Here is a 24,712-nt window from a genome sequence, read left to right on the forward strand (position 1 = left end):
AGTTGGCTGGGTTAGATCGCGTAAATATAAATTAGTCAGGGTTTGACATGTAAACAAACACATTCCAATTAGTTCAGCACTAAACCGGTTGTGTGTTGGAGAGTAAACCAACCACAACATTTACAACTCGAGTACCGTGGTGTTTCGCCAATATTTCCAAAAACGAGCAACATCATCAGGCGACAGCCACAGAGTTGCGGCGAAATCCTCTTCCTGTACTGGTCTTAAATATAGGGCTGGGTAAAGTGTAACGTCCGTCACTCGTGAAGCCAATCAGGTGCGAAGGCCAGACTGCTGCTGCGTTGGCAAGTGGTGCATGAGCACCTGCCAACAACAACAAACGACAAGAAACAACAACAAACAACAATAAACAGTAGCAGCAGTAACACGACACAAAGCTAAGGACGCGACAGTCAGAACGGCCGCATATTCTGGAGCCTCGGGTGGTGCCCAATGACACCACGGCGGCCGCTCGCTTTCAGTTCTGCCGAGCTGTTGGTCTCGATAAGGCCGAGATGTAGCGTACGTACGGTGCTGCTGAGGCTGCTGCACACGCCTGTGCGTGTGTGTTGTTGTTGTTGTTGGAGGGGAGAGAGGTGGGGGAACGGTTAGTGCTGCGCTGAGTATGAACCCGGCGACCCGAGTTTCGATTCCCGCTCTCGGCCACCAACACCGGTGACGATTATCTGAACCTGTTCTGGGCCCTCGCCTAGGTCGACTCAGCCTCAAACGAGTACCTGGTCCGGTGCACAGTAAACATCACCACTCGGGAGACAAAGGCGGCCAGGCGTGGTGGTGGCCACCCACCCCTGTCTCGTGCGCCGTGGCGGCCCTCATAGGCGCTGGTAGTCGCGAACAGCACTTTCCACCACAGCCTGCGCGGACTACACCGGGGACCTTTGCCTTTGTGTGGTTCGGCAGATGGCCCGTTCTCCTGAAGAGTGGCCTGGCCGAGGCCGCCAGTTGACTAGCGACGTCGTAAACAAATCAGCCACACCGCAACCCCCTACAGGAGAAGGTAGCTGATGTTTAGAAATCGTTATTTTATACCCGTAACCACCAAAAAAAGTTACAATAATAATAACGCTCGTAATTCCCATTTGGTAGCATTTTTCCCCGAAATTGGAGGTTGCTGGTCGTTCTGGTGAATGATGGTGAAGTGTCATCATCGGGCAAGGAGAGAAATCACGGATAATGATGCAGCCCCGTCCCCCAATCTTCTCCGCTGGCTGCATGGCTACGTCTCATCTTTCTCTCTCTTGCCTCTCTCTCACCCCTCTCTCTCTCTCACTTGCCTCTATTCTCTGTCTCACCTCTCTCTAACCTCTCTCTCTTTTTTACGATCAGAGGAAACAAGAAGATGCTCGGTGTAGTCGTCACTTTGCTTCGTTCATCATTTAGCTTTTTTAGTTTTTTTAATGCTTTGCTTTATGTAACCTCCCCCCCCCCCCCCCCTTTTAAATGAAAGATTTAACCAAGATTGCACAATAGCACGCTCTGCTCCCCTTACCCCTTTCCTCTCTCTACCCCCTCTCTCTACCCCCACTCTCTCTCTACCCCCTCTCTCCCTACTCCATGTCTATGTTCCCCCTATGTTTTCTATATAATAGTTGTAATATGATTATAATTAAAAAAATTACGACAAGTGCTGCATCTGCACCCAGCCCTTCTCGCAGTACTACAGCCTCCGACGGGTAGCTCACAATCTGCATACAGAGCTCTCCGTCTTCTGCCACCGAGCACACGGCCTCCTCCAGCGCCCACTGCTCCTTGAAGGCCGGCACGGCATGGGTCAGCCGCGCATGGCGGAACTCCGGCCACACCCTGGCTTCGACCAGAGTGCGGAAGATGCCCAGGCTGCTGGCCGGAAGTTGCCCCTCCTGGGCCACCTTCCTCACCCTGTGTACGGCGAGCTTGGCGTAGCCAACGAGCAACGTTGACCAGCCCCTGAAGATGTTGGGGTCCGTCGACCTTCGGGTATTCAAAGATGAGGACCGTCGTGGAGAAGTGGAGGCTGAACTTTTGGAGGATGTTTCTCAGCACCTTGAACAGCGAGTCCAGGCTCATGCACTCCACGTATCGGTGTGCCACCGTCTCCACTTTACTGCAGAACCGGCACTCCAGGGACGTGTCGGTGAAGCACGCCAGGGAGGTGTTGGTGGTGATGGTGCCGTGGGCAATGCTCCAGCTGAGGTCGCCGATGCGGTTGTATGTCGGGCTGGAGTAGAGTTGCCAGCGAGGCCTCTCCGGAGAGAAGCAGGGCAGGCCTTTCCTCTAGGCATGGTCCTTGTGGCTCCTCAGGGTGTCCTGTTGTTGAATCCGGACCATGTAGGAGTAGAGCACCTTCCTCTTTACATTTGCGAAGGCCACCTCCGGTAAGTCTTCCAGCCGGCACAGGTTGTGATCCGCCTTCGTTTGTCGGTATTGGCGATGCAGTGGCACGACTGAGAGCTCCGGTGGAGGGGGACCGAGAGGGGCCTCGTCATCCCCAACGCCGATGGGGGGCGTTCTCCCCGCTGCCGCTGAGAAGGCCCCCTTGGCTTCGGCCAGGATCTGGGCAGCTACCCGGAGCAACTGCAGCCCTGTCTTTGCGGCCATGTCTGCTGGTCCGAGCCACCGGCCCCGTGTTTCAGGCTCCACCAGATCTCCCATCCTGGTGAGCCGCGCGTTGGCGAGGCGCCTCTCCATGCCGGGGGTGGCGGTGGTAGATGGCAGCTTTGTCTGTGGGTTCCTGAGGATTGGTTCGAAGTACAGATCCTCGGCCGATTGCGGCTGGTTCAGCCTCCTGACGGCGAGGGAGCTCCATGTCTGCAGGACGCTTCTGTAGAAAGGTGGCAGCTGTCCCAGTGGGAGGCCCTGCAGGTCCATGTAGAATAGTTGTTTGGAGCACTGCAGACCCCCTAGCTGTTTCAGGAGGAAGGAGGCCGTGACGCTCCAGGCCGGTGAAGGGGCAGCGTGCAGGAACTTTTGCGCAGCCTGCAGTCGGAAGGTGGCCAGCTGAGTCCGCACACACACCAGCCCGTGACCGCCCTCATCCAGTGGCAGGGCCAGGACCCCAGCCGCGCCCCGGTGTCCTCCGCCCAACCAGATGAAGTCGAGGACTCGCTTCTGAAGCGCGTTAAAGAGGCTCGTGGGGGGGGGGGGGGGGGGGGGGGTTTGCAGGGAGAAGAGTCGATGCCAGAGCATGGACGTCACTAGCTTGTTCACCACCAACGTCTTTGTCCTGAAGGTGAGGAACTTGCACAGGCGACTCCAGGTGGCCAGCCGCTCCTTCACCTTCTCCTCCAGCTCGACCCAGTTCCTCAGTGGTGGTTCCTCCTCTGGTCCCAGGAACACCCCCAGATGGTGCAACGATGTTGTGCTCCAAATGATGGCTTTTGCCTTCTCGGGACACTCGGTCATATCCCCCGCTCCAACCAGCAGCCCGCTGCACTTTTGACAGTTCATTTTTGATGAGGAGGCCTTCGAAAAGACCTCCTGGCACTCGTGCAGCAGGGCGACATCATCCAGGGAGTGCAGGATGAGGAGGAGGACGTCGTCGGCGTATGCCGTCAGGACCAACTTGACACTTGGTTCCCTGAGCACCAGACCGCTGAGTCTCCGCCTTATGAGACTCAGGAAAGGCTCTAATGCCAGGATCGTTCGGACAAAGCCATCCCCAAAACCAAAGGTCTTGAGGGTTCCCAGCAGGTATTTGTGGTCCACTCTGTCAAAAGCCTTTTCCTGGTCAAGAGTCAGAAACGCGATTGGGATGCCCAACCTCTGGGACACCGCGATGAGGTCCCTGACCAGGAAGGTGCCGTCGTGGATGGTTCGTCCGGGGATGGTGTAGGACTGGTCCCTGTTTACGACTTGTGCAATCACCCCTTTCAGTCACAGGGAAAGAGCCTTCGTCAATATTTTGTAGTCTGTATTCAGGAGGGACACCGGACGCCAATTTGTAGGTGTCTCAGGTCTCCGTTCTTGGGAAGCAGAGTGAGCACCGCCCTCCTCCAAGACTGAGGCATCACCCCGGTCACAGAGGCTTCCTCCAGCACCTCTCTGTAGTCTTCCCGTAGGGATGGCCAAAAAGCGGCATAAAACTCCCCTATTAGCCCGTCTAACCCTGGGGATTTATTTGGGGCAAGTCCTCTTACAGCTGCGTCAAGGTCATCCCTGGTGAATTTTTGCTCTAGCAGCTCTTTCCCGTCTTCCCCCAGGGTGGGTAGACCACTCCATGCCTCCACCTGGGCCACTCCCGATGTTTCTTCAGGGAGAACAGGCTGCGGTAGAAGTCTCTGATGATGGTCGACTTCTCCTGGAGTTCGTGCGTCAGGACACCGTCACCATCAAAGAAGCACTCCATGGATTTGCACCTCCCGTTTTGCCTCCCGAGGGAGTAGAAAAGCGGGGATCCCGTGTCGAGGTCGGTGATGAGCTTCACCCGGGATCGCACAAATTCCACCTCTCTCTCTTTATACCTTGCTTCTCTCGCCTATCCCACTTATCTCTTTCCCTTGCTTCTCTCTCACTGGCCTCTCTCTCTCACCTCTCGTTTTAATATGATCAGAGGAAGCAAGAAGATGCTCGGTGTAGTTGGCACTTTGCTTCGTTCATCATTTTGGTTATTTTTTCAATGCTTTGCTTTATGTGCCCACCCTATCTCTATCCGTTGCCTCTTTCTCATTTCCCCCTCTCTCTGTCACCTCTCTCTCACTCTCCGACCACTCTCTCGCTCTCTCTATCCCTTGCTTCTCTCCCCTCCATCACCTCTCCCTCTCCCTTGCCTCTCCCTTGCCTCTCCTCCCTCTGTATCTTGGAGAGAGAGAGACCACTGGGCACTCCTTGGGACGAGAGAAGACTCCGACGACGACGACGACGAGGAGGATTAATCTCTCTCCGCTGATTCCACGGCGTCGCTTTGGAGTTGTTCAGGGCTGGAGCCAGGGTTTCTTTGGGGGTCCGGGCTCGCAACACCTCCTCGCCCCCCCCCCCCCCTCCATTTTTGTAGTAAATATAAACATCTCAAAACCGTACTTACGATCCCCTAAGAGGGCGTGTGTGTGTGTGCATGCGTGTGTGTGCGTGTGTGTGCGTGTGTGTGCATGTGTGTGTGTGTACGTATGCGTGTGTGTATGTGTGTACGTGTGCGTGTGCATGCGTGTATGTGTGCATGTGTGTGCATGTGTGTGTGCGTGTGTGTGTCCATGTGTGTGTGCGTGTGTGTGTGTGTACGTGTGTGTGTGTGCGTGAGTGTGTGTGTGGAAAAACAACCCCCTACCTCCTCGCGGTGCCGGATGGGCAACTCTGTCGTGGACAGTGCTGTGGGGAGAGGGCCAATTCCGATTGGCTCTCTCCCCTCATGGCGTCTGTGACCACCATAGTGGCTAAACCGGGGCTCTGGATGGGTGCGAGGGGCTGGTAATCCCTCCTCCTTCAAAAAATTACGACGAAACCACAAATTAAAAATGTAACTAATAAGCTTGTGCCGGAGGCCCTGGGGGGACAGGCGTCTATGACGTCTCCTGGCCAAACCCCAATTGGCGAAGCCAGGAGATTGAATCTCTACCCTCTAGGCTCCTCCAGAAACAACGAAAAGCCACTTCGTGTGGCCAAGTGCAATGTTCGAATGCTCACTGCGGAGAGGCTGCCACTCCTCTGTCGGGAGCTGGACCGGTACCGCCTGGATCTCTGTGGCATTCAGGAAGTCTGGTGGACCGGTTCTTGCTCCTGCCAGCATGAGGGGTGGACAGTCCTCTACTCGGGGCAGCAGACTGCCAAACTACAGGGTGTGGCTCTTCTTTTGAACAAAAGAATGAAGGGTGCGTGGGAGTCTGGCGGTGAGGTGTGGGAAGCTGTTAGCCCCAGGCTACTTTGGGCTCGCCTTCCCATCAACCGGTGGCGAGGAGTGGTGGTCGTGCTTACTTATGTCCCCACCGAAGACGAACATCCGTGGAGGGATGCAGGCAAATCCGATGAGTCAGATGCCTTCTATGACCTCCTGTCACAGGTGCTGGCTAAAGTAGCCCGTCGGGATAGAGTCATCTTGTTGGGTGACTTCAATGCCCGAGTTGGTCATGATGCTGGCACCTGGTCTGGAGTTATTGGAGGGAATGGGCCAGATCAGCTCAATAACAACGGTAGGAGGCTGCTTGATTTTTGTGCAGCTCATGGGCTTGTAATTACCAACACGCTGTTCCGGCAGCGGCGCATCCACACAACATCATGGATACATGCCGGGTCCAAGCAAGAACACCTGCTGGACTACATAGTGACGGACCAAAGGCCAGCCTGCCTACGATCCTTCCTGGGTTTAACCAGGCTGGATTGTGTGAGGAGCTCACAAATCCTTGAAAGATCTGGGCAAGGTCCCATCGGTGAGCTCCTCCGGCAGGCAAGGCTGCGTTGGCTGGGTCATGTAGCCCGCATGCCCAACCACCGCATACCGAAACAGCTTTTGTTCGCCCGGATCGAGGGGGCTACACGGGCGCGGCACGGGCTAGAGAAGAGATGGAGTGATGTGGTACAGGAGGACGTGGAGCTGAGTGGACTTGCTGATGACTGGTACCAGCGGTGTCAAGATCGGCCTCTGTGGAGGAACCTGGTGAAGGATGCTACCGGGCAGTTGGAGGCAGTCGCCCTCCAACAACAACGGAGGGTGGAGGAGCGACGCTCACAACAACGAGCGGAGCGCCAGGCGGCTTAAGCACAACAGGTTGGCATAGCAGGGGGCACAGGTGGTGAATCAGCCAGTCATCTCAGTCATCTTAGTCAGTCGACCCGTGGCACATGGGTCTGCCCCGTGACCTCCTGCCAGCGGGCGTTCGACACTTCACGTGGCCTCAAGGTGCACATGGCCTGGCACAAGCGTCGTGGTGATGTCACCGCCACTGAGTGGCGAATGGCGGTTGTTGTTGTTGTGTGTGTGTACGTGTGTGTGTGTGTGCGTATGTGTGTGTGCATTACTTAACAAAAAAAATCAGAGCCCCAGTGAATTTTGTTTTGAAAATTACGAAAGATCGCGGGGCCTCTCACCCTAGCCCCCTCGGCGACGATGACAACGGCGAGGGCGGCGGTCGCGTTCCTCGATATCAATGAATAATTCATGATTCTACAGAGAGACAGGGAGAGCGAGCGTGGAGGTGGGAGAGGGGGAAAGGTGGGCGGTAGCTGGGGGAGACTTTTCGCTGGGAATTTCGTCGAACCGGTAATGTGGAGTGGCTGCGATCAAACGGTGACGGCGATCGACGGAGCACGTCGAGGTCACGCGGTTGTACGGAGGTCACGCAAGGCACGTGGCCCCCCACCATGCACCCCCACCGCTCACCCAACCCACATCCACCGCTCACTCCCCCCCTCCCACCACCGCTCACCTCCCCCCATTACCACTGAGGACAACACGGTGGGACAAGTACCGCCAACACCCTCACCGCCACCGCCGCCTCAGCATCCTCAGAGCAAGAGGAACCACCAGCCGGTGGGGCGCCTAACGGCGCCACAATGCAGGAAGGCGATGATGGCCGGCTCACCTCACCCGAGTGGGTAACAAAAGACCTTCCACTACCAGAGGGCAGCCACCCTCTGCCCAATGAGGCCCTGCCATCACCAACGGCAAACGAAGTTTCTGCCGAGTCACAGTTTGACGAGCTGGAGGACTCGGACAACGAGGTGTCGGAAACCGAAGGAGAGGACAATGTGAGTCAGCTCAGTTACTCACAAGTCAACAGCGAGTTCGATTACACACCTGGAGACATCCACAGCTTCCTCGGGAAAACTTTCAGGAAGCGTCAAGTTAGGGTCGGGGCCATTTTCCCTGACCTCACCGCTTTCCTCAAAGCATCCCAACAAATTTGCTGCAACAGCGACAGGTTTGGTTTCTCAACTCAGGAATGCTACAGCCTGAAAGCGTTCATGCGCAAGGCGAAGAAGGAGCTTACTTCTGCCCAGAAGTAACCCAGCCCCCCGAAACTACTGTTAAGACTACCACCACCACACAACAACATGATGTCTTCAGCTATTAAGGTTGCTAGTCTGAACTGTAACAGTGCTCGCAGTGACAAGAGGTGGGACCAGATCTGCCGCTTTGTCAGGGAACACAAAGCAGATGTGACTCTCCTCCAGGAAACTCACCTTGACCAGATGTGACTCTCCTCCAGGAAACTCACCTTGACCAGATGTGACTCTCCTCCAGGAAACTCACCTCGACGCCACTCTGGAGGCCCAACGCCAGCCTTTCCTAGGCGGCCGGGCCTTCTTTAGCCATGCCGAGGACAACCTCGCCGGCGTGGCACTTGATTTATGTCGAATTCGTCCTGAATAACTCCTGCCCCAGGTGCTATAACGTGTACACGCCGAGCAAAGGCCCCCGAGAGGAAGCTCTTCTTCGGCGCGCCGCGGGACGCGCTCGCGGCAGACGACGTGGACGACGTTGCTCACCGTCGTGGGAGGAGACTTTAACTGCACCCTCGACCCGGCTCTCGACCGCAACACTGCCGAACCTCACCCTGAATCCGCACGGCCGCTCGCTGAGCTCGTGCGGAGACTGGATCTGCGTGACGTGCGGCGACTGCAGCATCCAGCCCAGCGGCAGTACTCTTGGTGCCGCTGCGGCTCTCAAGGCAGGATAAGCCTTGCAAGGCTCGACCGAATGTACGTCAACGCCAGCGGCGTTAACGTGCTCGGGGACAGTAAAATCGTACCCTCCGGGTTTTCCGATCACCACCTGGTCTCTGTGCTGCTGCGAATTCCCAGAGTGGAGCAGCACAGCGCCTACTGAAGACTCAACGTGCAGCTGCTTCATGACACCGACTTCAGAGAAACCTTCAAAGCCTTTTGGGCTCAGTGGCTGCCTACCAAAGGCAGCTTCAGCTCCCACCAGCTGTGGTGGGACAACACAACGGCGCAGGTCAGGGTTCTCTGTCAGCAGTTCATGAGCCAGGTGCCGTGCCAACTGCAAAACGAGCTGCTGGCACTTGAGGCAGAATTATGGCTTTATTTTTTGGTGATTTCGAAAATGTTTTTTGGTTTGGACATGTGTGTTTTATTGTAGTATGGAGTTAGACTGATGGCCTAAATCTAAGTTTTCTTGTTGCTGTTGTTGTTATTTGACTTGCATCCCACTGGGATTTTTTTGCACACAGCGCTGGTGTACGGTGATTTTTTTTTTGGGAATATTTTTGCTGTTTTTTCATTGATTTTCTGTTTGCACACTCATATAGTCACTTTAAGATGTTTTCTTGTTCGTGTTTTTTTGTTGTGATTGCACGCGATTGAAGAGCCGAATGGCTCACAGCCTATACCAAAATAAAGAAACTGAAAATACTGAAACTGAACTAAGCTCATCCCACGGCACACAGCAGGGTTAGATGCTACTGAAGAAGCAGCGGCTTTTCAGGTCCTTCACGGATGAGCAGGCAGATCGTGCGTTTGTGTGCAAAAAGATGCGGCACCTGACACAGATGGACTCTCCCTCTAAGTTTTTCTTCCGGTTAAACAAAGCACCGGCCAACAACACAAAAATTTCCAGTTTGCGAACTCCAGATGGACAAACAGCAACATCTGAGAGCGAGATTGCCAATACCGCAAGGGATTTTTACTCACAACTTTTCGCCCCCGAAACCATACACGACGAGGCTGTCCAGGAGCTACTGGACGGGGGCCCTACCTTAGGAGTCCCCAAGCGGGGTCGTCTGGACAGCCCCGTCACCTTGCAGGAGCTCCACACCGCTGTGAAAGGGCTCGCAGCTGGTAAAAGCCCCAGGGATTGACGGCCTGCCGGTTGAGTTGTATGTGGCCTTCTGGGATGAGCTTGGCCCTCCACTACTACAATTGTTGACAGAGAGCCTGAAGAAGGGTGAACTCCCACAGAGCTGCAGGAGAGTGGTGGTTTCCCTGCTACCCAAGAAGGGCGACCTGCGTCTCGTCGTGAACTGGCGACCCGTGTCCCTCTTTGTACGCCGACTACAAAATCTTCTCCAAGGTGCTGGCAAACCATCTCAAGACAGTGCTGGGTCAGCTGATCCTGCCGGAACAGTCATATTGCATCCCCGGATGGTGCATATACAACAACATCGGTACGGTCAGAGACATAATCTCCCTTGCAGAAGCGCATAATATGGACTTAGGCCTCCTCTTCTTAGATCAGGAGAAGACCTTCGACAGGGTGAGCCACGAGTACTTGTATAAAATCCTAACGTCGCTCAGCTTCGGCCAGGCCTTCATCTCGCACGTTAGACTCCTGTACTCTGGCACATCCAGCCTTTTGAAGATAAACCAGCGGCTTGGCGCCCCTTTCCCTGTAACGAGGGGAGTCAGACAGGGATGCCCCCTCTCGGTGCTACTATACAGCCTGTCCATTGAGCCACTGCTACGCCACCTGAGACGAAATCTGTCTGGCCTCAAAGTCCCGAGACCTGAGAACGTGGTCATCAAGCTCTCGGCTTACGCAGACGACGTCATGATGCGTCGTCCTCAACGACGCGCATGACGTCTCCACGCTCTGCCAGGCGGTTGCAGTGTAAGAGAGGGCCTACTCCACCAGGGTCAACTGGGCCAAGTGCGAGGCCCCCTCTGTGTTTGGGGTCGCGAGGCGGCGTTCGCTCTGTGCTCCTCCCAGGAGGAGTCGTTTGGCGGGATGACGGAGTCAAGTACCTGGGGGTTTACCTGGGGAAACCACGTGACGTCGCTCTGAACAACTGGACCGAGCTGGCTGACACAATCGAGGCTAAATGACTGACATGGGCACGCCTCGCTCCGCAGATGTCATTCAGGGGCCGAGTGCTCGTCGCTAACACCCTGGCTGCATCCGTGCTGTGGCACAAGACCAAGGCCCTCCAGCCTCCTGCTTGGCTATTCACCAGAGTCAACCGCTCACTCACGCACTTCGTCTGGCATGGAAAGCACTGGCTCAGGCTGGGCGTTCTCTGCCTGCCAGTGGCCGAGGGCGGCCAGGGTCTGGTGGACGTCGCCGCCAGAGTCATAAGCTTCAGGCTCATGGCCGTCAGGCGGCTGCTGTACGACCGGGAGGAGCTACCCTGGAAGTCGCCGGCCCTTGCCCTGCTGAGGAATGCAGGGGAGTGCCTGGGGTACGGAAAGAAGCTCTTCCTGATGGACCTGAGCCTGGTCGACTACACGAGGCTGCCAGGTTATCACCAGAGCCTCTTGGACGTGTGGCGGAGCTTCGAGTGGAGCAGAACGCGCGCACCCTACGACCTCGCGCAGTTCCTGAATGCGCCCTTGTTCTGCAACGGCCTCTTCCAAGGGATCAGAGGAGAGAGGACCCTGGCTCAACGCCTCACGTCAGCAGGGCTGCGGACAGTCTTCCACCTCGTGCAGGCCCCACCAGCCCAAGTGGAAGACTGCAGCTGAGATCGCCACCACTGCGTTACTCCGCTCCATGCTCGCTGGGGAGAAGCTGCTGCGGGACGTCGCTCCGCGCCATGAAGGAGCTGCGCCTGAAGCTGGAGGTGCCGGTGGACGGTGGCAGCCCTCCCCCCCCCCTCATCCTTCTTCCTTGAGGTGTGCTTCTCCCGCGCGCAGTACCCTGGCCACAGCAACTCCGGCAAGCGACTGAAGCTCTGAGGCTGCAGGAACGTGACCCTGAAGAGCACCATGAACATAGCGCTCTACACGTGCTGTGTAAAGGCACTGCATTCCCGGGACCTGGTCGACTTACCAGACACAAAATGGAGAGACCATTTCTTTCCCCTCATTGCGGCCACCCCCCAGTGGAAACAAATCTACAAGTCTCCCGTAGCCAAACGCTGCGGTGACCTCCAGTGGAGGTTGGCACACTGCATGTTGGCATCGGCCGTGTGGCTCAGCCGAATCTCGCCAGGGGTAACAGACTTGGTGCATCTCCTACGGTGCCAGGGAGGATCTCCCCCACCGGTACTTATACTGCCAGCGGCTCAAACCAATGTTCCGTCTTTTGGGGGACATCTTAAGGAAACTGGGGGTGCCCTTCTACAACAGCAGGTTCGTTTATGGGGTGCCTTACCTGGCTAAGAAGCGCCATGACCTCGCCAACTTCGCCTGTGCTCAGGCGAAGTTGGCAGTGTAGAAGACGAGGAAAAAGATGCTGGAAGGTGATACTGATGGCTGCTCTGTACTTCTAGTGTTCAGGGGCCTGCGGAAGGTACGGCTCCGGCTGGAGCACGCGTACCACACACATGTCGGTGATGTGCAGCGCGTCTTCTTCGAACGCTGGGGAGCCAGAAAAGCCCTTTGTACCAGCACCCTCATGTTTACCTTCTGAAGCGCTCGCTCGTCGCCGTGGCGTGCGTGATGATCACCACCACGTGACTTTCTTTTGTGTTGTGCGTGGCGCATTTAGCGCCACAGCGCGTGGACTTATAGTGCTTGTTATTTGTTTGCTGGTGACTGTATAAATCGTAACTGAATACCCTGCAGTTTTGTTGCTGATGGCGGCAATGAAAGTTGTTTAAAAGTCAAAAGTCTCTCACTCTCTCTTTCACTCTCTCTTACTTTCTCTCTCTCTCACTCTCTCAATCACTCTCTCTCTCTATCAATGTCTCTCTCACGAGTGGTGCTGACCTGCTTTGTAAACGACAACTCAACGCGTTCCATGTCAAAAACAAGACCGTGTGAGTGTGTGCAGCCGTGTATGGGCACCGCGTTGGTGAGATGTTAACTACCTCGCCTGCTGTACAGGAGTACTTAGGTTCGATCCCGACCCTGATGCCTGCTGGATATTTGGAGTTTGCGTGTTCTCTTCGTGGTCGCGTCGATTTTTATCCGGGTCCTCCGGATTTCCCCTCCACATTTAGAATCAACGTCAAGTGTTTAGAGTATTTGGCTGCTGTAAATTTTTATGTGGTAAGCCACTTGGTCGAGCTGTCATTTGTGATGGCCAGGTGTTCGCTTGATGAAGAAGAGCTACACAGCTCAGTGGGGCCTTGCCTGGTAAAATAAAAACAGTTTAGTTTGTAAACACACACATAGGTGAGGAGCGATTTCGATTTGCGGTCATGACCAATACCAGTGATGATTATCTTAACCGATCCTGGGCCTCCCCTAGGTCGGCTCAGCTCCAAATGAATAACTGGTTTGGTGTGTAAACATCGCCACTGGGGTAGACAAAGGCGGTCGGGCGTGGTGCTGGCCACCCACCCCCTCGTGTGCCGTGTCAGCCTTCGTAGGTGCTCGCTAACAGCACTTGCCCCAACAGTCTGTTAGGGCTATATGGGGAATCTTTGGTGGCTGTGATAGTAGTGGTGGTGGTGGTGGAAAGGTGCTATTGAGGATTATTCCACTTCGCCCCTTGCCAGGCAGCACGCTGAGGAGCGACTTGCGGAGTCCCAATGCAGCTTCTGTCCAGGGCGGTCTTTGCAGAGACGCCATATACTCTGTCCGTCTGCTACAGCAGAGGCGCAGGGAATTCCAACAGGACCTACGTCTCTGATTTATTGCCTGGGTTAAATTTCATGCTTTCTGAGTCCCAAACCCTCTGATCACAATCATTATGGACCTTCATGATGGTGGGCAGGCTCAGGTAAAGTTGTATTGCCTGAAGGCAAAGCCATTTTCTGTTCGCCTTATTTGACCACGTTGTTCGAGAAACTCTCCATGGACGTACGAGAAGAATTTCCATCTGGTAGGGGTGCGGTTAAGGAATGGCTCCCTACTGATTAACCACGTTATGTATGCTGACGATCTGGTGGTTGCTGCTCACTCTGAGGAGTAGTTGGAGGTGCTACTGCTGAACCTGGAGCGTGCTACTCAGAGATGGGGGCCTTACCATCAGGGTCACAAAAACTAAGCATTTGCCTGGGTATTTTGTGCCATTAAATACTCCATCCCCTCCGCTCTCCATGAGTGATGGGGCAGTTGTGGAGAGAGTATAGACGTTTCCGTAGCTGGGCAGTGTGCTTCAGAGCAAATATGGTTTGGCAGTGGAGGTCTCAGCCGGGCGGCATTAACGTTTCATCAGCTGCGCAACGTTGTGTGGAATCCACCTGGCCTGTCGCTCCACGCGAAGCTGCGGATATTCTCAGCGAAATGCCGAGCCCTTTAAAGGAACATCTGTGCTGGTTCGAAACTCTTCAGGCTGACTTGCCTACGATTCATCCTGAATTTAACCAGACTGTATTAGTGAGCTCACAGATAATTTGAAAGATCTGGACACCTTCCAATTAATTATCTCTTCTAGCAGGCGAGGCTGCATTTGCTGGGTCTTGTCGCCCGCATGCCCAGACACCGCGTGTGCAAGCAACTTATGTTTGGCCGAATAGAGGGGGCTAAACGGGCACGGCAAGGGCTCGAGAAGCGGTGCAGTAATGCGGTATGGGAGGATGTGGAGCTGAGTCAAAAATTGGTTCCAGCGAAGTCAAGAACGGCCTCTGTGGATGAGACTCCTGAAGGACGCTGCTACTGGGCGGTTGTAGGCAGACCTCCTCCAACAACAGGGGAGGGCAGAAGAGCGATTTCCGCTCACGGCCAACACCAGTCACGATTACCTGAACCGGTTCTGTGCCTCCGCCTCAAATGAGTACATGGTGCGATGAGTAAACATCGCCACTTGGGAGACAAAGGCGGCCAGGCGTGGTGCTGGCCACGCAATCCCCGCCTCGTGTGCCACAGTGCCGACCTTCATATGCGCTGCTCGTTAACAGCATGTTCGTGTTTTTGGGAGTTTCCAAGCGCTGCTCCCCGGATTTTGATGCGGGTAACAATTCTTCGTCTTATCTTTTTCCTTCAAAGATCCTGGCGTCTCTGGAGTCAGATGTGCCCCCCTCCCCCGTTCTGCTTTCCCTCCAACTACCATGCCCCCTCCCCGCCCCCCACTAAGTTGGCTTTTGTTTTGACATCGTGCATTGTGCTTCAAACGCGGTGTCACCACGTATTGATCCTTCAACATAAAAGCAGAGAATTGATGCTCGTATTGAAATCTGGTTTCAAGAGCGGAGGGGGAAAGCGGCCACTGCGGTGGTGGCAATGTGACACTGAGCTGCGCTCTGGGCTCGCAATCTATGGTGGTGAGGAGATGTTAACTCCCTCGCATGGTATGCAGGAGGTCGTGGTTTCTATCCTCATCCTGACCCTGACGCCTGCTGTATATTTGGAGTTTGCGTGTCTCTCACTCTCCTCTCTCTCGGTCTCTCTGGGAAGGGGGCGTGTCTACCCGTGCTCCTGGCGATCACATTACCTGCAGTGAGGGCCTAGTTTTACGTATGCATCCTAGCCTCGCCTGACATCGTTTTTTGCACTACCCAGCAAACCTCTTTAAATCTCCCAGCACCTTCGAGTAATCATCATCGTCTCCCCTCCGCCTCTGTGAGTGCCTCCAACAACACTGGGTCGTGCTTCTCACTTCTTTATCTCTTTTTACTCTCAACACACTCGTTTACTCGGCAAGCCTGCGGCCTACTCACAGCCCTGCACCCACAACCTTTCCTCCCACCTCTGTTACATCCTTCCTATTCTTCTGCTTTACTGCAAACATTAAACTCGCTCCTCTTTCTCACTCCTCTCCTCTCTGCTCTCTTCCCTGCCCCCACAGCACCAACCACGCCACGTGACGCTCGTGACAACACCTGCTCACGGCCACCCCTCTCTCTCTCCTGTCGCCACCCTGCGCACCCCCCACCCCACTCTTATTTTCCACCCATCTCTTCTTGTCTTGTTCTCTCCTTTCATTCGTGCAGCTAACGAAGTTTATTTATTTATGTAATTTACTTATTTTTTGATTTGCAATGCCACGCTATGCCGGAGGATCATATCACTCAAACCGCCCAACAGGGACTGTTCTGCTTCCCGCCACCTGAGATAAAGGTGGACGACGTGATAGACGCCGCTGGACAAGTGTGTGGGGAAGTGGAACATCATCGCCATGGCTCCCATGAACCGCGGCTACGTACTCCTCCTCGCCAACATGGAGATGGTGGCATGCGTCATCGCCGCGGTGCCTCGCCTTCAGGGGGGAGATGTTTGTGCAATGCACACCTCTCTTCTCCCCCGCACGAAAAGTGCTCATCTCCAATGCCCTCCACCTTTCCTCAAAGCTGCCGACCTACAACGAGATCTTGAACGGTTTGGCAAAGTTGTGTCCCGAATAATTATGCTACCCTGGCGCGCACGGGACCCAGAACTGGCGCACGTCTTGTCGTTTCAGCGACAAACTTTTATGATTTTAAATGCCAACAACACGGAACTAAACGTGAACTTTAAGTACACTTCGGAAGGCTACGCCTACACCGTGTACGTGTCCACCGCGAGGCCGCGCTGTTACGTGTGTGGTGGCTTCGGCCATGCCCGTGCAAACTGCACGGGCAAACCAAAAGGAAAAAACGTTCAGCCTGCAACAAACATCACGCAGCACCAGCGCCAGCAGCAGCATCAGCAGCTGCCACAGCCTCAGCAGCGCTGGCAGAAGCAGCAGCAGCCACCGCAGCTTGCGCAGCAGCAGCAGCCGCAGCAGCAGCCGCAGCAACCGCAGACACCGCAGCCTCAGCAGCAGCAGACACCGCAGCCTCAGCAGTAGCAGCAGCCGCAGCCACTGCAACCTCAGCAGCAGCAGCCACCACAGCACGAGTGCCAGCTGCTGCAGCAGCAGGATGCTGACTCGGCGACCGGTCGCACAAAGCCGCCCGCCAACGACGAAGATGACGAGTGCTTCACCCTCGTCACCTCGCACAAGCGCAAGGGTGAAGCCTGGCCATGGCGGAGGAGGCCACGCGGCCCCTAACCCTAAGCACGCGGCCACCGCCGATCATGAGCCCTACCCAAAAGACGCAGAGGAGGACGAGCAATGCCCCCCAGCGAGCGACGTCCTAGACGGCGTTGCGGGGAATGATCATGTAGACATGCTCGACGGCGACCCGTCTGAGGACAACACGGTGGGACAAGGACCGCCAACACCCCCACCGCCACCACCACCTCAGCATCCTCAGAGCAAGAGGAACCACCAGCCGGTGCGGCGCCTGATAGTGCCACACTGCAGGAATGCGACGAAGGCCAGCTCACCTCACCCGAGGGGAGAGCAAAAGACCCTCCACTACCAGAGGGCAGCCACGATCTTCCCAATGAGGCCCTGCCATCACCAACGGCAAACGAGGTTTCTGCCGAGTCACAGTTTGACGAGCTGGAGGACTCGGACGACGAGGTGTCGGAGACCGAAGGAGAAGACAACGTGAGTGAGCTCAGATACTCACAAGTCAACAGCAAGTTCGATTACACACCTGGAGACATCCACAGCTTCCTCGGGAAAACTTTCAGGAAGTGTCAAGTTAGGGTCGGGGCCGCTTTCCCTGACCTCACCGCTTTCCTCAAAGCATCCCAACAAATTTTCCGCAACAGCGACAGGTTTGGTTTCTCAACTCAGGAATGCTACAGCCTGAAAGCGTTCATGCGCAAGGTGAAGAAGGAGCTTACTTCTGCCCAGAAGTAACCCACCCGCCCGCAACTACTGTTAACACTACCACCACCACACAACTACATGATGGCTTCAGCTATTAAGGTTTCAGTCTGAACTGTGACAAGAGGTGCGACCAGATCTGCCACTTTGTCAGGGAACACAAAGCAGATGTGACTCTCCTCCAGGAAACTCACCTCGACGCCACTCTGGAGGCCCAACGCCAGCCTTTCCTAGGCGGCCGGGCCTTCTTCAGCCATGCCGAGGATAACCTCGCCGGCGTGAAATCGTCAAAGGTCACTTGATTTCTGTCGAATTCATCCTGAATAAATCCTGCCTCAGGTGCTATAACGTGTACGCGCCGAGCAGGGCCCCCAAGAGGAAGCTCTTCTTCGGAGCGCTGTGGGACGCGCTCGCGACAGACGACGTGGACGACGTGCTCACCGTCGTGGGGGGAGACTTTAACTGCACCCTCGACCCGGCTCTCGACCGCAATACTGCCGAACCTCACCCTGAATCCGCACGGCCGCTAGCCGAACTCGTGCGGAGACTGGATCTGCGTGACGTGTGGCGACTACAGCATCCAGCCCAGCGGCAGTACTCTTGGTGCCGCTGCGGCTCTCAAGGCAGGATAAGCCTTGCCAGGCTCGACCGACTGTACGCCAGCGGCGTTAACGTGCTCGGGGACAGTAAAATCGTACCCTCCGGTTTTTCCGATCATCGCCTCGTCTTTGTGCTGCTGCGCATTCCCAGAGCAGAGCAGCACAGCGCCTACTGGAGACTCAACGTACAGCTGCTTGACGACACCGACTTCAGAGAAACTTTCAAAGCCTTTTTAGGCTCAGTGGCTGCCTGCCAAAGGAAGCTTCAGCTCCCACCAGCTATGGTGGGACAACACAAAGGCGCAGGTCAGGCCTCTCTGTCAGCAGTTCATGAGCCAGCACGCCGCCGCCAAGAACGAGGTGGCGCGCCAACTGCAACACGAGCTGCTGGCACTTGTGGCAGAGCTGAGCTCATCCCACAGCACACAGCAGGGTGAGACGCTACTGGAGAAACAGCGGCTTTTCAGGTCCATCACGGACGAGCAGGCACATGGTGCTTTTGTGTGCAAAAAGATGCAGCACCTGTCGTAGATGGACTCTCCCTCTAAGCTTTACTTCTGGTTAAACAAAGCATCGGCAAACACCACGAAAATTTCCAATTTGCGAACTCCAGATGGACAAACAGCAACATCTGAGAACGAGATCGCCAACACCACCAGGGATTTCTACTCACATCTTTTCGCCCCCGAAACCATACACGACGAGGCTGTCCAGGAGCTACTGGACGGGGGCCCTACCTTAGGAGTCCCCAAGCGGGGTCGTCTGGACAGCCCCGTCACCCTGCAGGAGCTCCACACCGCTGTGAAAGGGCTTGCATCTGGTAAAGCCCTGGGGATTGACGGCCTGCCGGTTGAGTTGCATGCGGCCTTCTGGGATGAGCTTGGCCCTCCACTACTACAATTGTTGACGGAGAGCCTGCAGAAGGGTGAACTCCCACAGAGCTGCAGGAGAGCGGTGGTCTCCCTGCTACCCAAGAAGGGGGACCTGCACCTCATCGTGAACTGGCGACCCGTGTCCCTTTTGTGCGCTGGCTACAAATCTTCTCCAAGGTGCTGGCAAACCGTCTCAAGACAGTTCTGGGTAAGCTGATCCTGCCAGAACAGTCATTGCATCCCCGGACGGTGCATATACGACAACATCGGTACGGTCAGAGACATAATCTCCCTTGCAGAAGCGCACGACGTGAACTTAGGCCTCCTCTTCTTAGATCAGGAGAAAGCCTTTGACAGGGTGAGCCACGAGTAACTGGACAAACTCCTAACGTCGCTCGGCTTCGACCAGCCCTTCATCTCGCATGGTGGGCTCCTGTACACGGGACATATCCAGCCTCTTGAAGATAAACCAGTGGCTCAGCACACCATTCCCTGTGACGAGGGGGGGTCAGACAGGGATGCCCCCTCTCGGGGCTGCTGTACACTCTGTCCATTGAGCCACTGCTACGCCACCTGAGACGAAATCTGTCTGGCGTCAAAGTCCCGGGACCTGTGAATGCGGTCATCAAGCGTTCGGCTTACGCAGACGACGTCGTGATGCGTCGTCCTCAACAACGCGCATGACGCCTCCGTGTTCTGCCAGGCAGTTGCAGTGTACGAGAGTGCCTCCTCCGCCAGGGTCAACTGGCCCAAGTGCGAGGCCCCCTCTGTGTTTGGGGTCGCGAGGCGGCGTTCGCTCTGTGCTCCTCTCAGGAGGAGTCGTTTGGCGGGACGACGGAGTCAAGTACCTGGGGGTTTACCTGGGGAAACCACGTGACGTCGCTCTGAACAACTGGACCGAGCTGGCCGACACAATCGAGGCTAAATTACTGACATGGGCACGCCACGCTCCGCAGATGTCATTCAGGGGCCGAGTGCTCGTCGCTAACACCCTGGCAGCATCCGTGCTGTGGCACAAGGCCAAGGTCCTCCAGCCTCCTGATTGGCTATTCACCAGAGTCAACTGCTCACTTGCGCACTTCGTCTGGCACGGGAAGCACTGGCTCAGGCCGGGCGTTCTCTGCTTGCTGGTGGCCGAGGGCGGCCAGGGTCTGGTGGACGTCGCCGCCAGAGCCATGAGTTTCAGGCTCATGGCAGTCAGGCGGCTGCTGTACGACCGGGAGGAGCTACCCTGGAAGTCGCCGGCCCTCGCCCTGCTGAGGAATGCAGGGGGGTGCCTGGGGTATGGCAAAAAGCTCTTACTGATGGACCTGAGCCTGGTCGACTACACGAGGCTGCCAGGTTATCACCAGAGCCTCTTGGACGCGTGGCGGAGCTTCGAGTGGAGCAGAACGCGTCCGCCTTACAACCTCGCGCAGTTCCTGAACGAGCCCTTATTCTGCAACGGCCTTTTCCAGGGAATCAGAGGAGAGAGGACCCTGGTTCAACGCCTCACATCAGCAGGGCTGCGGACAGTCTTCCACCTCGTGCATGCCCACCTGCCCAAGTGGAAGACTGCAGCTGAGATCGCCACCACTGCAGGGCTCCGCTCCATGCTCGCTGGTGAGAAGCTGCTGCGGGACGTCGCTTCGCCCCATGAAGGAGCTGCGACTGAAGCTGGAGGCGCCGGGGAATAGTGGCGGCCCTCCACCCCCCTCCTCCTCTTTCCCGGATTTCTGCATCTCCTGCGCGCAGCCCCCCGGTCACAGCGACTCCGGCAAGCTACTGAAGCTCCGAGGCTGCAGGAAAGTGCCCCTCAAGAGTGCCCCAAGCACAGCGCTCTACACGTGGCTGTGTAAAGGCGCTGCATTCCCGGGACCTGGCCGACCTACCGGACAACACCAAATGGAGAGACCATTTCTCTCCCCTCATTGTGGCTGCCCCCCCCCCTCCCCCTCAGTGTAAACAAGTGTACAAGTCTCCCGTAGCCAAACGCTGCGGTGACCTCCAGTGGAGGTTGGCACACTGCACGTTGCCATCGGCCGTGGCTCAGCCGAATCTCGCCAGGGGTAACAGACTTGGTGCATCTCCTGCGGTGCCAGGGAGGATCTCCCCCACCGGTACTTATACTGCCAGCGGCTAAAACCAATGTTCCGTCTTTTGGGGGGCATCTTCAGGAAACTGGGGGTACCCTTCTACAACAGCAGCTTCGTATATGGGGTGGTGCCTTACCTGGCTAACAAACGCCATGACCTGACTTGTCGCGATCAATGGGAAATTGAGTCGCAGCGAGAGAATGTCTCTCGTATTGTTGTTTATTTGTGTCATTGTAAATATGAACCTCATGGCGGGACTCCGGGGTCTTGCCATAAGGTTCACAAAAAAGTTGTATATATATGTCATTATATATAGTGATCTATATATAGTTATATATAATATATAGTGATTTATATATAATTATATATAGTTAGATATCTCATATAAATTTACATATATAAACGTTATGTATAATGATATATACTTATTTAATGTAAGACATAAAACGTGATATATGATATATACGTTATATGTCATTATATATAACATATATCATATGTCACGTTTTATCTATTACATTATATATAACGTATATTATCATATATCACGTTTTATATGTATTACATTATATAAGTATATTTTATATAGTTACATATATAAAATAAATTACATGTAATTAATTTCAATTTGCAACGACCGTTCGAGCGCGCGACACCAATTTAGATGAGCCCAGAGCCAGCGACGCGAGCCGCCCGCTCGTCGTGAAGTGGTTCCTAGTGGGGGGGGGGGGGGGTGGTGGTGGGGGGGGGATAATCAGCGTGAGCGGTGGGGGGGTGGTGGTGGTGGGGGGGGGATAATCAGCGTGAGAGCGGTGTGCTCGTGACGCTGCTGATGCTGCTGTTGTTTCTGTTGTTTATTGTTTACCCCCAGCCTTACCGAGACGTTTTAATAGTCGTGTTTGTTTGCTTTGCCAATTAGTTGCAATAATAATAATTATATTATTATATTATTATTACTTCTCTTAGCGCGTTCTACTTTAAGGCAGGCCGCCCGCAACGCCCTCGCCCGCTGTCCGCTGGGTATGGGACAGCGCTCCACTAGCGGTGTGTAGCCAGGGGCGTCGGGGGGGGGTGGGGGTGAGGTGGGGGGTGGGGGGTCTGGGGGGGTATGGGGGGGTCGCGCGACCTCCGTGCACGATGAACGAAGCGGTGCAGCTGAGCGACGCCACCACTCCCCACCAGCGTCATTCACCATCATCATCATCATCCCTATCATCCTCATCCCCATCATCCTCATCATCCTCATCATCATCACAATCATCAGTCCGTGGGCAATCCCCTGCAGGGTGTAGATCCCCACGCCTGACCCTTCGAGCCACCGCCGCCGTCGCCTCTTCGCGATCCCACGATGAACGATCCGCACGTGGCCCCCCACCCACCCACCAGCCCCCCCCATCCACCCACCAGCCCCCCCCCATCCACCCACCAGGCCCCCCTACCAGCCCCCCCCCCCCACTAGCACCCGCCGTCCCCTCGCCCGCCACCTCATACGAACCGATCTCATCGCCTCGTTCTCCATCCCACGGCTGTCACTGCAATCGACGTTCCTCCTCCTCCCCCTCCCCCTCCTCCTCCTCCCCCTCCTCCTCCTCCCCCTCCTCCTCCTCCTCCTCTTCACCGCCTCCGCCACCACGGTCCTCCTCCTGGCCCTGTGACGCGTCCTGCCCCAAGCCCCCACTCACTTCACCCCCCCCCCTCTGGGTTGATGCCATCACCCCCTGCACGTGCTCTCCCCTCTCTGGGTTGATGCCATCACCCCCTGCACGTGCCCACCCCTCTGGGTTGATGCCATCACCCCCTGCACGTGCCCACCCCCCCCCCTCTGGGTTGATGCCATCACCCCCTGCACGTGCCCACCCCCCCCCCTCTGGGTTGATGCCATCACCCCCTGCACGTGCCCACCCCTCTGGGCTGATGCCATCACCCCCTGCACGTGCCCCCCCCCCTCTGGGTTGATGCCATCACCCCCTGCACGTGCCCACCCCTCCCGCCTCTGGGTTGATGCCATCACCCCCTGCACGTGCCCACCCCTCTGGGTTGATGCCATCACCCCCTGCACGTGCTCTCCCCTCTCTGGGTTGATGCCATCACCCCCTGCACGTGCTCTCCCCTCTCTGGGTTGATGCCATCACCCCCTGCACGTGCCCACCCCTCTGGGTTGATGCCATCACCCCCTGCACGTGCCCCCCGCCCTCTCTGGGTTGATGCCATCACCCCCTGCACGTGCCCACCCCTCTGGGTTGATGCCATCACCCCCTGCACGTGCCCACCCCTCTCTGGGTTGATGCCATCACCCCCTGCACGTGCCCACCCCCACCCCTCCCTCAACGTGTCTCCCGACCCGAGTTCGATTCCCATCCCGCAGCATAGCGCCACCTCGTCTCGATTGTCTGAACCCGATCCTGGGCCTCCCCTAGGTCGACTCAGCCTCAAATGAGTACCCTGCGAGGTGTGTAAACACATCGCTCACCGGGGAGACAAAGGCGGTCGGGCGGTGGTTCGCTGGCCCGCCCACCAACCCCCTCCCCCCCCCCGTGTGCCGTGCCGGCCTTCAACGGCGCATCGACCTTCTCCCGCAAACCACCGATTGACACGGTCGGCGACGTACGGTGCAAACGAAGTTCAACTCATCATCATCATCATCGTCGTCGTCACCACGCGCCATGGGGCAGATAGCCCGCAGTCGGTGCGTCCACTGTGGTCACGTGGTGTGTCCTCTCTCACCCCCTCCGTCTTGTTGGAGTGCCGACGTGGGCTCAAGTCGTGGTAACGTCTTTCCGGCAGTGATCTCTTGCGATGTCGCCATCACTCCGTAGGCTCTTACAACACTTTCAATTGTCCTGCTGTTGTCCCAGCCTACGTAATGTGTCCAGACAGTTCCAGTGTCCACTGCCTGCATCGTCATTCTCACCAGCTCGTCTGCTTCTACTTTTTGTATCGCTTCAACGTTGGTCAACTCTATGGTTCCTGGCTTCGATGCAGTAAGGAGTGCCAATGTCTCATCTCTGCCAGTCTAGTTTTCAAGCGCAAGTCTCGTAGGCATACAAGACTTAAACCTCATCAAAACTATCGATTCATTTGAACAGGTAAGGCCCCACTGAGCTGCTTTGTAGCTTTTTTTTCTCTCAGAAGCGACCTTGCGATCACAAATGAAAGCTCAACCATGGGGCCGTCCATAAATGACGTCATGCACCTATTGGGGGGGGGGGTCAGACATTTGTGACGATGTGTGACGAGGGGGGGGGGTTTGAGAAATGTGACGTCACATCAAAATGCGCAACTTTAAACAAATATAGACAACACGTTCTACTTAATTAAATAGACTTTTTAACAAATGTTTTCTCCTACAACATCAGAGTACAGCGCCACGTTAAATACGCACTACAATGACAATAGTTTAAAGCGATTTGAAGCATTTTTTTACTTTTTTGGAGGGGGGCAAAACTTTGTGACGTCATATTTGAGGGGGGGGGGTCTGACTATTTGTGACGCAGTGTGACGAAGGGGAGGGGGGGGGATCGTGACACGCAGACTCGAAATATACAGCAGGCGTCAGGGTCGAGCATCGGACCCACCGCGACTTCCTGTATACCAGGCGAGATAGCTAACATCTCGCGGCGTCCCCAAAGCTGTACTGAACACGCATCACCATGCGTACACACACACATACACGCATCACCATGCGTACACACACACATACACGCATCACCATGCGTACACACACATACACGCATCACCATGCGTACACACACACATACACGCATCACCATACGTATAAACAAAGACAAAGATCCCCCATATAGCCTTAACAGA

General features: G+C 55.7%; 1 protein-coding gene across 2 annotated transcripts in view; it reads right to left on the bottom strand.

The window, feature by feature from the left end:
• Positions 1-24,712, bottom strand: part of LOC116951105 (metabotropic glutamate receptor 2-like) — an 87,723-nt gene that overhangs the window by 29,381 nt on the left and 33,630 nt on the right. The gene's annotated exons all lie outside the window — the stretch shown is intronic.

Source organism: Petromyzon marinus, chromosome 42 (assembly GCF_048934315.1).
Source record: "Petromyzon marinus isolate PM22_M1 ecotype Great Lakes invasive population chromosome 42, UKy_Petmar_22M1.pri1.0, whole genome shotgun sequence".
Lineage (NCBI taxonomy): Eukaryota > Metazoa > Chordata > Hyperoartia > Petromyzontiformes > Petromyzontidae > Petromyzon > Petromyzon marinus.